The sequence below is a fragment of the Pleurodeles waltl genome, chromosome 10, assembly GCF_031143425.1.
Source record: "Pleurodeles waltl isolate 20211129_DDA chromosome 10, aPleWal1.hap1.20221129, whole genome shotgun sequence".
Classification (NCBI taxonomy): Eukaryota; Metazoa; Chordata; class Amphibia; order Caudata; family Salamandridae; genus Pleurodeles; species Pleurodeles waltl.
Window position 1 is genome coordinate 366203537 of NC_090449.1, and position 14544 is coordinate 366218080.

Below are 14544 nucleotides of genomic sequence, written 5' to 3' on the forward strand. Positions count from 1 at the left end.
TGTAAATAGCTGAATGGAGGTACATAATGGCCAGACGTACACCCACCCAGAAGATACACCCAACTGACAGCACCGTACACTGTGCCCATGGCCATGCCCCCGACTACTGACCGGAGTACTGCTCTACACCCATTCCCTGGAATACCTAAGGATCCAACGTATGGGAGACCTGGCAAAGACACCCCTGCACCCTTTGGGGACCATAAAGTTGATGGACACCAGTCAAAGTCCCTGCCTCTAAGCAGCATGAACCCTAATGCACACCCAGACATCCTTCCAGACTGAAGTATGTGAAATGAGTACTCACCCTCTTGTGACTGCTGTGCAGCCCTCAAGCGCCCATCCAGTTCTGGGTATGCCACCACCAGGATCCGTCGCATGAGGGGGGTCAGTGCCCGACGGGCACCCCTTCCACGTTGGGAGGACTTTCCCAGCTGGGCTTCACTGATGTTACGCGCCCAGCGCCGCAGGTCCTCCCACCTCTTTCGACAGTGAGTGCTCTGCCGGTTGTAGACCCCCAGGGTACGCACCTCCTTGGCAATGGCATTCCAAAGTGCCCTCTTCTGGTGGGCACTGACCTAAAAGGGGGACACAGAAATGGAACACAGAGGTCAGGCACTTGCACAATAGGAACAGCTGGCTAATCGTCCACTATGGGAGGGACAGTACTGTCAGACATACATGACATACGCACACAGTATGTCATGCCCCATGGCCCATGCAGGCACAGAGGTACACACATATGTCTAATCAACACCATCCATTACACACACACACTGCCCTCTAAACCCAGACTCACCTGTACCTCTGGCCGTCCGTACAGTTTTGTGTACAGGGGCAGGACGCCGTCCACTAGCTTCTCCAGTTCCTCCTGGGTGAAGGCCAGGGCCCTTTCCCCTGCGACACGAGGCACAATTATAGCCAGAGGCAGGCCTCAGCAGTACACATAGTGGAGTACCTGTCCTCACGAGATCAGGGAGTCAAGTAAATAAACAATGAAGAACGTGCATATGTTCCGCGGCGATGTGCACCGTCACCTCTGGTGGCGATCATGATACGCCAGGTTTCACCATTGCCATCCATGTCAACCAATGAGGGTGCGAACGGCGGAACCGCTAGCGGTATGAGGTCCCTTCCACAACGAAAGGGCAGATTTACAGTGGGCAGACATTTTGCCATGGCCTACACATCTAAAATGAAACACTTCTCACAATGCAGGCCCTACTAGCCACATGAAGCACCTAGGCCTCTGTCAAGTCACTATTGTAGCACACATGAAAAGCTCTTTTCCCTTCTTGTGATGTACAGTATATATATATCTGTCAGGTAGCAGTTAATGTAGAGACACTACAATGAACAATGCAGTGCACAAAAGCTGAAATGTGATCCTATGTATGTGTCTTCATCACACCTTTTTTAAACTTCTCGTAGGTACCGACCCTTGTGGCGAGGAAGGGCACCATCGGTGTACAGACCACTAGTGGATATGAGGACCATGGTGGAACGACATATCATCATCACTTACAGACTCACACATGCAACAATTCAGGGACTTTGTGCTTTACTGGATCCTGCACTAACTCTGGGAAATCGTAATCAGCATGCCATCCCAACTGAAGTGCAGGTGCACTCTGCACTCCATTTCCTGGCTACGGGCTCTTTTCAAGTGACAGTGGGCGTGGGTGCTGGATTTTCACAGCCAATGTTCAGCATGGTACTGGCAAGAGTTCTGAATGCTTTTGTACGACATCTGCAGTCCTATGTGAGGTTTCCCCAAAGTACTGATCTTCCTGCCATCAAGTCGGAATTCTATGCCTTTGCCAACATACCCCATGTGATAGGTGCCATCAATGGCACTCACTTACAGACTCACACATGCAACAATTCAGGGACTTTGTGCTTTACTGGATCCTGCACTAACTCTGGGAAATAGTAATCAGCATGCCAACCCAACTGAAGTGCAGGTGCTCTCTGCACTCCATTTCCTGGCTACGGGCTCTTTTCAAGTGACAGTGGGCGTGGGTGCTGGATTTTCACAGCCAATGTTCAGCATGATACTGGCAAGAGTTCTGAATGCTTTTGTACGACATCTGCAGTCCTATGTGAGGTTTCCCCAAAGTACTGATCTCCCTGCCATCAAGTCGGAATTCTATGCCTTTGCCAACATACCCCATGTGATAGGTGCCATCAATGGCACCCACATATCGATCATCCCCTCAAGAGTGAGTGAACAGGTGTACAGAAAAAGAAAGAACTTTCACTACATGAACATTCAATTGGTATGTACTGCAGACCAGTACATCTCACATGTGAATGCCATGTTCCCAGGATCAGTCCATGATTCCTTTGTGTTGAGGAACAGTAGTGTGCCACAGAAGATGGAACAACTCCAAGAGGACATAGGGTGGATCATAGGTAAGTGTGCCTGTCACTAACTGACATTGCAGAGAAGCAGCCTGTCTGACTTAGGGGCATAACAATGACGACTCTGTATTGCACCATTTTCTAGGTGATTCTGGCTATCCAAACTTGCGTTGGCTCCTGCCACCAGTGAGGAATCCCAGGACAGATGTAGAGAGGAATTACAATGAGGCCCATGGATGTACTAGGAGGGTGATAGAGCGACTTATAGGTCTCTTGAAGGCTAGATTTCGTTGTCTACATATCTCTTGGGGTTCCCTGGCCTATGGGCCTGAAAAGGTGTGTAGAATAGTGGTGGCCTGCTGCATGCTGCACAACGTGGCAGTGAGACATTCTATCCCCCTCTCGGAGGTGGAGGGTGATGTAGGTCCTGATCAGCCACCTCAGAAAGGGGAGGAGAGTGATGGTGATGATGAGGAAGGAGAAGATGTCAATTCCAGGAACCAACTGATACAACTCTACTTCCAGGAACTGTGTGGAACTTGGGCCTGACATTGGGGTTTGTGACACCGACTGTCAGTGTGGTCATTCATATGGGGGGGTTGCTAATGATATGCAATACACGGCCCACTTCTGCATGGGACTGATTGAAATTATATGCTTTTCCTCATTGCCACCAATTTGGCACACAGGACTCCCTTCATGCACAGAGTGGACAATAAAGTAGTTCTCAGCCAGTTGCATCCATACTTCATTTTGGTCACAATTTAACACCGGGGGCAGTGTTACAGGTGTGATATGTGTTTTATTGTTTGCAGTGAGTGAATAGTACTATTTACAGTGATGGCATGTGGTTGGGGGGTCATCAAGACCAACATGGTGGCATCCTTGTTGGTACTAATGATGGGTCCATCTTGTCTTACAGTAGTTCATATTGCCTCTTAGCAATGTTTGGTTGGTGATTGGGTGGGATGGTTGCAGTTCATATTGTTGCAGAGATACTTTTTGAAGGGGCCCTTGTTCTTAGCTGGGGTCCCAGTGCCATATCTAGGCCTGAGGGAATGTATGGGCGCCTGCTGTTGTTCTTCAGGGGATGACATAGTAGGCCCTTGGGTTTCCTGTGAGGGTAGTTCCTTGGAAGTTTCTGCTGATGGGATGATCTGATGCTGGTTGTCCGGTGCTGTTGTGGGGGCCTCTTGTCCTGTGTGGGTGTCAGACTGTTTTTTGACCAGCTGCAGCAGTGGTCCTGCTATGGTGGCCATTGTGGCGTTGTGTTCTTTCCACTACTCCATGGCCTGTTGGTGTTGTTCCTGCTGCATCCTCTGACTGCGCTCCAGGGTGGACACAATCTGTGCCAACCTGTCATGGGTATGCTGGTAGGCACCCAATACCTCTAATATCATGTCCTGGGCTGCTGCATCCATCCTGTGGCCTCCCCCCGGCCCACTGACACCCTTGCCCTAGCCCCCTTTGCCTGTGTCCCCTGCACAGGTCTGGCAGTACCACTTGTACTGGGGCCCTTGCCTTCCTGCATGTTGGGAGTGGGAGACTGTGGCATCTGTACCTGTGTTCCACCAGTCTGTAGCCTGGATACACTGGTGTGGTGACACCTGCCCTGGGCTGCTGATCCTGAATGGGTGGTAGGGGTAGCAGTGGTTTCCTGGGTGGGGCTGCTGCATGGTGAGAGTCCAGGACTGTGTGAGGGGCCTGCTTGCCCATCGGTGTCCAGGGATCCTTCACCAGTGTCCTGTGAGGTGCCTCTGTCTCCCTGGGGGCACTGGCAGACCTTGTCCCGTCCGTTAGGGGTGCATGGGTGGTGGTGCCTCTTGGGGGACATAAACATGTCTGCATGAACATTTGGGGTGAACAGGACTGAGATATTTTGTGCTGGTGTTACTTTCAGTGGCCTCCCAGGGTGCCTTTGTGAGGTTGATATTGCATTTGGCGCCAGTGTGGGGTTGCATTGTGGTGGGGGGTGTTGTTCCATTGAGGGTACTTGCACGGGTAGGTGCCTGTGCACAGGGGGAGGGATGTGGGCCTGTTAGTGGGTTTGTGTTCATGCGGGGGAGGATTTAGGGGCTGATACCTGGGTGAAGTGTTGGTCCTGGTGGTTGTGGGTGGGGTGGGGTGGTGCATGCATTACAGGTATGGTGTAAATATAGGGTAATTGTAGATGACTTACCCGAGTCCATTCCTCCAGTAAGTCCCTCAGGATGCAGGATAGCCAGTAACCTTTCCTCCCAGTCTGTGTATTCTGGTGGTGTTGGTGGCGGTCCTCCCCCAGTCTTCTGCATTGCGATGTGATGCCTTGATGCCATGCCCCAGACCTTCCCTCGCAGGTCATTCCATCTTTTGAAGATGTCGTCCCTGGTCCATGGATGGTGTCCCACTGCATTGACCCTGTTCACAATGGTCTGCCATAGCTCCATCTTCCTTGCGATGGGTGTGTGCTGCACCTCGGCCCCAAATATTTGTGGCTCCACCTTCAAGATCTCGTCCACCATGGTCCTTAACTCCCGTTCAGTGAAGCATGGAGTTTGGGGGGTGACATGGTGAGTGAGGTGATTGGTGTGGGGGCCTGGAACGAGGTGAGGGTGCTCTGCTGTGGGTCAGTGTGCGTCTCCTGTCTGCTGGCGTTCGCTCTCTGACTCAAGTGCTCTCCATCTTCTTTCCTAGTTTTGTTGTAAAGGATTGTGGGGTGTGTCTGGGAGTGTTTTATGGTGTTGTGGATGTGTATCAGGTGTGTGGCTCATTCGCCTATCCAATGTGTGCCCCTCTTGCTGTTGAGTCCATTTGCCGCCCTTGGCGGTCGCAGCCACTAATGGTCGTCCGGCCTCCACTGTCCGCCAAGGTGATTTGTGCATCATTATTTGGAGGGCGGGATGTGGGTGTGCTTGGCAGTGGTGTGGTGGGGAGGTCTGGTATTCCCGCCGACAAGGTCATGGCGGGGAGTGGTGGTCTGGTGATTTTTGGCGGGGATGGGATTTTCATTCATTATATGGCGTCTTTCCATTCACCGCCAACAGCGGGATTCGGTTCACCGCCTCCATGGAGGTCAGCGGTGTTTCCCGCCATGTTTATAATGACCACCTAAATTAAGAGCAAAAATGACATTTAGGTTTAGTGACATATTCAAAAGTATAACTTACCAGTCTCCACTCCACCAGGGATTTGTGACAAGGATGTAGGATCTTGAAGACCTTTGCCTCCCACGGATAACGTTGGGGGCCTGGGAGAAATACCACCAGTCATCTGGGCCTCCAGTTGATGCTTGCAGGCCAGGGAACATATTCTCCTACACAGACTATTCCAACTCTTCCTGTGTGTTCAGGTAATTTACTACAGAATTCACTAGCATTCACTCTGTCAAATGTTCTGGACCACATTTGCCTTTCCTGAGCTGTAGTTGGATTTTGTACCTGCGTTCCAAACAATTGTGATTCTACTGTAATAATTTCATCCACCATGGTTGACAATTCTACCTCTGTGGAACATGTATTTCTCCTCCCTGTCATTATAAGGACATCAAAGTAAATAAATTTGGCTACCTACAAATTAAAGAATAATAAATAAGACAAAAAAACAAGAAACAGAAGGAGAAAAAAAAAAACAGATTTCTGTTTCAAAAATTCTGCTTGAAAATGGTCTGCTGCAGTGGGATGGCAAAGGATCATGATCTAAAATGAAGTGTGTTTTATTGTGTGGTATGCAGGTGAAAACAATTAGCTAGAACACAACAGGTGTGTGCTGCTATCATCCATCCAAAATCCACAGGCATACTACAATGTGGAACGCTTCCTGCGATGGAATCCTGCTACCAGGAGCCCACCACTAGGACAATGCCAGCACAACTGTGAATCTAAATATGCTTGGCACTATCATGACACACTGATGGCAACAAATTAATGTTAGGCAGCAGAGGAGTCTGCTGCGTCATCAGCAGTACACGGCTTACACAACATAAAACACTCTGTCACCGTGGATGGAGTTTCAGCCAGCAGACATCTAAATAGGGGAGGGAACTTGAGAGTACTTGTAAACTCCACCACAGAGAAACAACAGGAGTCCAGCCAAGATTTAAATCAGGCCCTTAGTGTTTAGCGGATGAAATACTCTATCACCAATGTGATGAATGTGCCATCTGCCTAATTCTAAATGCATTAGGATGTAATACACTTGTAATAAGGCGTGCAGGATAACTGTACCCAACTGGCAAACTCTAAAGCAAACCCTAAGTCTGAAGGTATAACTTCCAACCAGGTCGAATCTGGTTTCTGTATCTGGCCTGCGCTCCATCATGTTCAACATTTAATCATGTCTAGGGCCTGGACAGGCCCAAACAGATGACTGCAATTGGAGCGTAATACTATTTGGTGCTATTTTTATACAAAAATTGAAAGATTCATATCTTGGGTTCCTGTCATTGGATTGTTGTCAATTTAGTGCCATTTTATTCAATACATTATTTTTTATAATTTAGCTGGACTTTTAATATTTTTGACTTTGCACTGTTTTGGTACTTGTAAATGCTTTACACATTTTCCTAATTTAAGCCTGTCTGCTCTGTGCCATTGATACCAAGGTTTGAGCTCAGGTTTAAATTATTGAAAACTTTACTGGACCTAAAAAGAATTGTGATTCTATCACGTGAGGTAAACTACTGTTCACCCCAGCTAGTAATCCACTTTCTCACACTTATCAAAATCACATGCACAAAGGCCTACCCAAGTGAATGAACCAGCCAGTTTCAGAACTGGAGGAGTCATTCAGATAACTAGCTCCATGTTTTGCCAGACAACCCTTCCACAATTTGTGCTTTGGTTGATGGCATCTAGTTGACAGACCTTGACCAATAGACAACTGTCATTAATTGCAAAGCAAAAGATTTGAAATCTCTGATTACTGTAGGAATATGTATTGTTCTACTATGGGAAGGTGAGGCTGTCATCTTTGTGTCAACGGTGTCTGAGTTGCAACAAAGTCTAACCAACCTAAGTAGTAATATAAATTAGGTTTTTGCAAGAAATACCTTGTCTACTGTGGGGCGTTTGGCACAAGCAGGTAGCCTTCCTCAAGGAAAACTGCATTTGATGCTACAACTGCAAATCCAAAATAGTTTATAGCCATGAAAGAATCAAGCTTAATGTCCACATTCAATTAGTTAATAAGAACAACTTGTAATGATCCTAATTACATAAACAGTAAGACAATCTGATGTAGGGAAGCAGTCATTATTAAAAAAAACTGGGATGATTTTTAAAGCAAAAACATTTTTGGAAGTAAAAATTAAACTGAACAATGGGTTCGATGTGATTCTAGAAGAGCCACTAGGAGGCATCAATGGATTGATTTGGCGCTGAAATGAAGCAATCCCTAGGGAATTTCTTTAAAACAAGATAATATTTAGAATAGTTTGTCCTTTTAAAACAGTTATTTACTTGGAGCATTAAATATTATTTTTGAACATGTAACCAAAATAATAATGCCCAGCTTATCACCTAGCCTGTGTCTTCAGACACGATGTCTCAATTTCTAGTTGCAGTGACCCCTCCTCCCCCAGAATCATAAAATGTTCTGTCCCTTGTTCACTGTTGATCCAAATGTCACCAAACTATCACAGGTGGATACTTTGGTAGCAGGCATTAGGTTCAAGTCGTGAAAAGTTTTCTCACCACTCCCAGTCAGGTCTGCAGCGAAATGTCCAGTTTCTGTTGTTTTGCCAGTCGTCTTCCAGGGTAAACCAGTTGTACATGTATTTGGGATATGTCCCACACTACAAATGTCAGAAGTGAGGTTCCAACAACTGGCATGTTCTTTGTCTTTTTTTCCTTGTGATTAAACAGCATTCTAGGTTCCATAACCCACAGAGAAGCTTGTGGAGTCTAAAAACAGCTCTTTTACAGCTGTTTGCCAGCCAGGGGAGATTTTCTTTTACCACAAAGAGGTGATGATCTTTTTCTCTTCTGCATCCTGTTCTGATCTGTCTCAAAAGGAAGGTTGCAGTTCTTTTTAATAAATGAACACAGATAAGATTGTTGAAAATCCAACAAAACCAGATAAAATTAATTTTCATTCTCCACTTACCTTTTGTCGCCCTGTGATTCAGTTCACATCTCACCAGGGGCCATATTACACAAAGTGTGCTGGGGATGCAAGGTAAGCTTTCTGTGCCATGAGTTACTTTGGTAACAGAAGGGGCCACTGATGATTGTACAACCCCTTCTGGAATATGGGTCATACCAATGCACATGTAGCACTGGTGTAATCTCAAGGGGGACATTTGCTTCATGCGGGCATAGCCTCATGCAAATGAGGGTTTTGCTTCTTCACACATGCCATATTTTAAAATAAGGCACAGAGGCAAAGGAGCTAGGGGCCACCCATATTTTGCACCACATATTAGGTGGCTCATAGTCAGGGTGCCCCCTGAGGGTTCTCCTTGAAAGCAAGGAATGAGGATCAATTTGACCCTGGTCATCTCCATGTAGGCAAATGCAAACACTCACTGACAAGCCCTGCTGGGGGATCTCTGACTGCTCTTTGAAAGGCAGGCTATGTTGCTGCTTGCAGAGGGCAGGTGGGTCACCTTCCTCCATGAACTGCTCCGCCTTTCACTAATAAATTGCTCCCAGGACACGCTTGCACTCATGGCTGCACTGGGGGCAGTACACTGAATGTAAGAGGTTGCACTGATCTAATCTGTGCCTGGGACAACCAGAAAATGTAATGCTGTTGCCCAGACCAGTGAAGTGTGGTCTGGACACAATATGGGCCCAGGAGTTTTAGAGTCAATATAGCTCTACACTGTCTTACATTAAAGATAAAAACAATGGCACCTGTAGAGTATGCTCTGAATTCTCTTTTACTCTCATCCTACTCCAAGGCGAACGACTACCCCTGTGTCCACTTCCTCTGTCTCAGATCTTAATAATCACAGAATATCTGATCTCTTTCATTGTGGCACCATAGTGCTGGCAAAGATGCACCTACTTAAACACAAACCAATTGTTTTCTTTAGCATTGGGGATTTAGTTATGATGACTACCAATATTCTGAACTGAACCAAGAGCAATAGCCAAAGCTCAAAATACCCCTTAGTTCAACTGAAGTCCTTTCAATTTTTTCAAGTTATCAAACTACACTTTTTGTTTTGCATAAAGTCAATAGAGGTGTAAATGGATGCCTTTGAAAGAACTACCTGAAATAACATCCAAAGAGGCTAATATATTTGAGTTCCTGGGAATAGAAGTCAAACACCGTTTAGAAGGATTACAGGAAACGGTTCCCTTGGAAACAACACAAGGATCACGTATATTGATAAAACCAACATCATCTGAAAATAAAGAAGATTTCATGAGCACATACTACAGGACTCTAAGGCCCATAGTTATGAACAATGACACAAAACTGTGGGCTAATGCCATTCCTTACAGTCATCTTATTTATTAAATGATGCAAGATGTCACTAAGGTATGGCTAGTGTCTAAAAAAAAGATGCTAGCCGGTCATGGTTGGTGTTAGGGAAAATGGCGCTAATGGGTCTGAAATGATGTTAGGTTGGTTAGCTGCAAAAAATATGCAGCTAACCAGCCTAGCATCCTTTTTTGATGCTCAAACAGCCAAGAAATGACTCCTGTCTAAGTGTAGACAGAAGTCATTACCACCACCCCGAAACCCACCCCAAGGACTGGTGTCCCCTGGGCAAGCCCAACATACCCAGTGTCAGGTAGGGGGGCCCATTCAAGGGGCTCCCAATGGTACTTACAAAAAAAAGTTATACTTACCTACACTTACCCGTCCTGTAGTGTCCCTGTGGTCTGGGTGGTGGTTTTCCTGGGGCTTGCGGTGGGCATCTTTGTACCCATTCCATGGTGTTCCACCATGGAAATGGGCCTACCTGCACCCTAACGCCTGGTCTGACCCAGGCATTAAGTAATGGTGCTATGCGGGCTTATCACCATTATTAAGGTCCACCTCCTACTTGCGCCTCATTTATTGGCCTGGAGATAAATATGGTGCTAGGGTGTTAGCGTCGAGTTTAGGACTGGAACGCCTACCTTGCATCTCATTGACACAAGATGGTTTCCCACTTCCTAAAAGTAGCGTTAACTCCAATATATTGATGCTAGATGGGTCTAGCGTCAAAATATAAATATGGAGTTTGGTTAGCGCCATTTTAGCGCCCAAATAAGTGGCTCTAAGGCGATGCTAATCATCCATAAATATAGGCCTAAAAATAGTGTATTGGTCCTAATCCTTCTCACAATAGAGTAATTAGCAGAACTGGCTAACAGCAAATATCTCAATGGATGGAAGTGGAATTCCCCAACACATTATACCAAAAGGAAAAATGTACTGAAAAGCAGGCATTAAACAGAGGAAATGTTGCTAATTCAAACATGTTTGTTTGGATTACTGTAACAAAAGGCAGTATAATTGAGTCTTGTGACAACCTAATGAATTTCATCATATCTGAAATATCAGTCAAACAAAACTTTATTCGACTTTCAACAAGCCATAAAAGTATCAAATAGGAACACATTTAGTAATAAATAAGTATAAGAAAAATTATAAATAAGTAGGAAAGGTAATAAAGCGCATCCTTAATACGTTCAAGGACAGGTATATAAAACTTAGTAAATTTACATCAGTGCAAAATCGAGTTTTGTTACGGTATTTTCCAGAAAGTAAGGAATTTGAATATCTGAAATATCAAAGGATGAATGGGTAATTCTGAAGGACTCCCCTCTTGATGAAAGTGTGACTACAGAGAGTGCTCCCTCCAACCAGATCATAAGGTAGGAACAGAGTTGAGCTAGGGACACTATTAGAAAAAGCTTGAAGGTAGAAAATGTGTTATCCCACGGATGCATGATCACTAGTAAATATAGAAGCAGGAATCACTTGAGCCCTGTTATATGCCCTTAAATATCTATGCACTGATATGGGAAGAAACATGTTGGCTATTTCAGGATGATTGAAACGCAATACCCATAGTCATCAAACACCCCATTTTTAAACAAATCCGAGGTACCTCTCAATAAAGGTAATTCCCTGAGGTATTTTTATATCTATCTGTATTTCACTATTATCCAGTATGTTTTTTATCAAGAACTCCCTGAGTATGGGGTTGAGTCCACTGTGGTAGTATAATCTCACCAGGGTGGGTTGAAGAAGCTGATGATGAAGCATGCCACATAGTGTGGGTGACTCTTCCTCAACCAATATATTGTATTCCTAATAGATTTGGGGCCAGATTTATACTTTTGCACACAAAACTGCGTTAGCGCAGTTTTACGTGAAAAAGTATATCGCCATTCCAAGATGCCAGCAGGGCGCCATATTTATGGAATGGCGCTAGACGGTGCTAATGCCCTGTTAGCGTCCTTGGAAAGGATGCTAACAGGGTGGGGAGGTGCAGGGGAAATCGGAGCTTGTGCGTCGAATTATGGCGCTCACTGTTTAGAGGCCGGAAAATGACTCTAAGCAGTGTAGAGACATTTTCTGGCGCACAACTGCTATGGACATGGCTCTTGTCTTAGATAGGTGCCATGCCCACCACCCCAATGGCCATGCCCAGGGGATGAATGTACCCTGGCCATGGCCATTGGGGCCAGAGCTGTGCAGGGGGCCCCAAGTCAGGGCCCCCGAGTGGGAAAAATAAAATAAAAAACTTACCAGGACTTAACTGGGATGGATCCCTCTGGTGTGGGTGGGGGTGGGTGGGTCTCTGACCATGGAAATATGCCTACAGGTCCTCTTATGCCTGCCCATACCCAGGAGTTAAATAATGACGCTTAGCAAGCTTAGTGCCATTATTTAAGGCCCCTGTGCTGCATTTTAGCATGGGGAATTAATCTGTCGCAAAGGCCATATCATCCTTTTCTTGATGGGAATGCCTTCTTTGCATCTCATTGACTCAAGGTAGGTTTTCACGTCCATGAAACGACGTTAACTCCATAACTTTGGCGCTAGTATGTGGAATATGGGCCTTAATGTCTTAGATTGAGATTTAAACAAGGTTCCATCTAGTTCATCAGCATATCGTTTTGTGGTTTCATGAGAGGTTAAATGTCACCCATGGACTACAATATATGCTGGGTCTTCCATGAGGCTGACAAGGAAAACATGACCTTAGGTCTACCACAGTAGCCGGCTACTGTAGCTTTAAAACTTGCATGGAAACATGTAAAAATAACCATTTTGCAGAAAGGAACACTATTTTAAAATATTTAATGCCACCGATTTGTAGACCTTGCAGCCAATAAGGTAGGGTGCCTAGTATTTTTGAAAGTGGAACATGAAAGTAGTTCATGTAGGCATGTTGGATAGTAATTAGCCCCAAAGAGTCCTTTTCATTGTACAGTGCTGTTGCTGATACTATGAGATAAATAAAAGTGCAAATAAAGGTCTATTTTTGCTAACATTGGTTTGAGATAAGCTACAGGAATGATTAATTCAGAGTTGTTTATTATTTATTGAAACCCAACTCAATGGTGAATTCGAATTTTATAACTATACAGGAAAAGTTACTTACATTTATTGTTTTGCTGCCTTAAACTTTCAGCAGGCCACTAAGCATTAACATGCCTCCTGCTGCACTCTCTCAGTACCTACCTTTGATGACGTGTGAAAACTGCTCCCAGAGCAGACCCAATGTCTTGAGCTTTTTGGCAGGACCTTGGTGTGAGGTATTTAACATAGCTCAGCAAAGATATTGGGGACGATTCAGAAACGTAAATAGTTTGAAAATGATTATGCCCATTCATAGTTAACTGTAAACTGAGACCTGGGGATGTGTCCAAGAGGGAGGGCTGAGAAGGCATGCCCCTCAAAGCTCCAGAGCTGTGTCTAGAATAATCTTTCAGTATCCTGATCCTCCTTCCTCCCTGGTCTCCAGGAACAGCTCATGCTGGAGAGGACCCCACACACTGATCTGTGCAGTGCAGGGGCCTCTGGCTGATTGGTGACGCCCAGTTGTGGCTGGTGGAGCAGTGTCTGTGTAGCAGCAAAGAGCAGGCCTACAACCTCAAGCGGGCAGCACAGAAGAGCGCAGCACACAGCCAGATCTGCTAAAAGAGACCAGGGCTTATGAATCAGCCCTCGGACTAGAGGGGTGAGTGGCATTGCACCATCCTCCCGGGGTGCAGAAGAAGACAGTTAGATCAAGCACGGGGGACACAGGTGGTGCAACAGCTCCACTTCTGCATTGACAACTGAGTACAGGCTGAAGAGGTCAAGCCCTGTGAGGCCCCAACGTAAGATTCACCTGGAAGCATGGCCCAGCTTCATAGGACCACTGCACGTGATCCGAGCATGGACTAACAGACCATGCTGCACCCTTCATGCCGGTAACAAGAGTTGCAGCAGCCAGCGGCACCATTATTCGGCAGAGGACATCCAGGGAGGGGCACTTTGGACATTTCAGAGGGGAGACCAATAAGCCACAATAGCCCAGCACAAAGAAGGGAACCTCACAAGATGGGCCACAGACTGTGAAACCTCCCTTGCTGCCATCTCAAACCACCCTAGACGCCCTCTGTGATCCAGGAGGAGGTTGAACACTACACATCAGCACCTGCTTAGCGTGGCACCTCTGAATTTGTCTAACTGGGCCAGGATGGTGAAACCTAATGTTGCCAAATTGTTGCTCCTCACATCCCACAATGATGGAAACACCCCAGTGTCCCACACATTATGTAGAGACTTGCTGGGCCAACTGGAGCATATTTTGGAAAAGCAATGCACCAAGCTCAAACAGATCCCGGTGGCTATTCAAGAGACTAAAATCATGCTGGAAGCAAAGGTTGATGCTGTGGCTGTGGAAATGTCCCTGCTATGCACAGACCATAATAAGTTGCCAGAAAGGGACTAAGAGGTGGAATCAGTGCTTTGGGCCCTATGTCTGTTGGTACTAGAAAAGCAAGAGGAAGTGTGACAGCTCCACCGAGGTCTACAACACCCAAAAGACCATGCAGAAGAAGATGAAGGCTGCTCCAGGCATAATAACATCTGCCTACTGAGCGAGCAAAAAGCCCAAACACAGTACTATTAATGGAGAACTGACAGAAGGACACAGTACTAGCAGACAGACTCTCCAAGTTTTTTTTCATGTAATGTGCACACTGTATACCACGGCAACCACTGCAACCTGGGGTGGCCCAGTGTTGAATCATCGCGTTC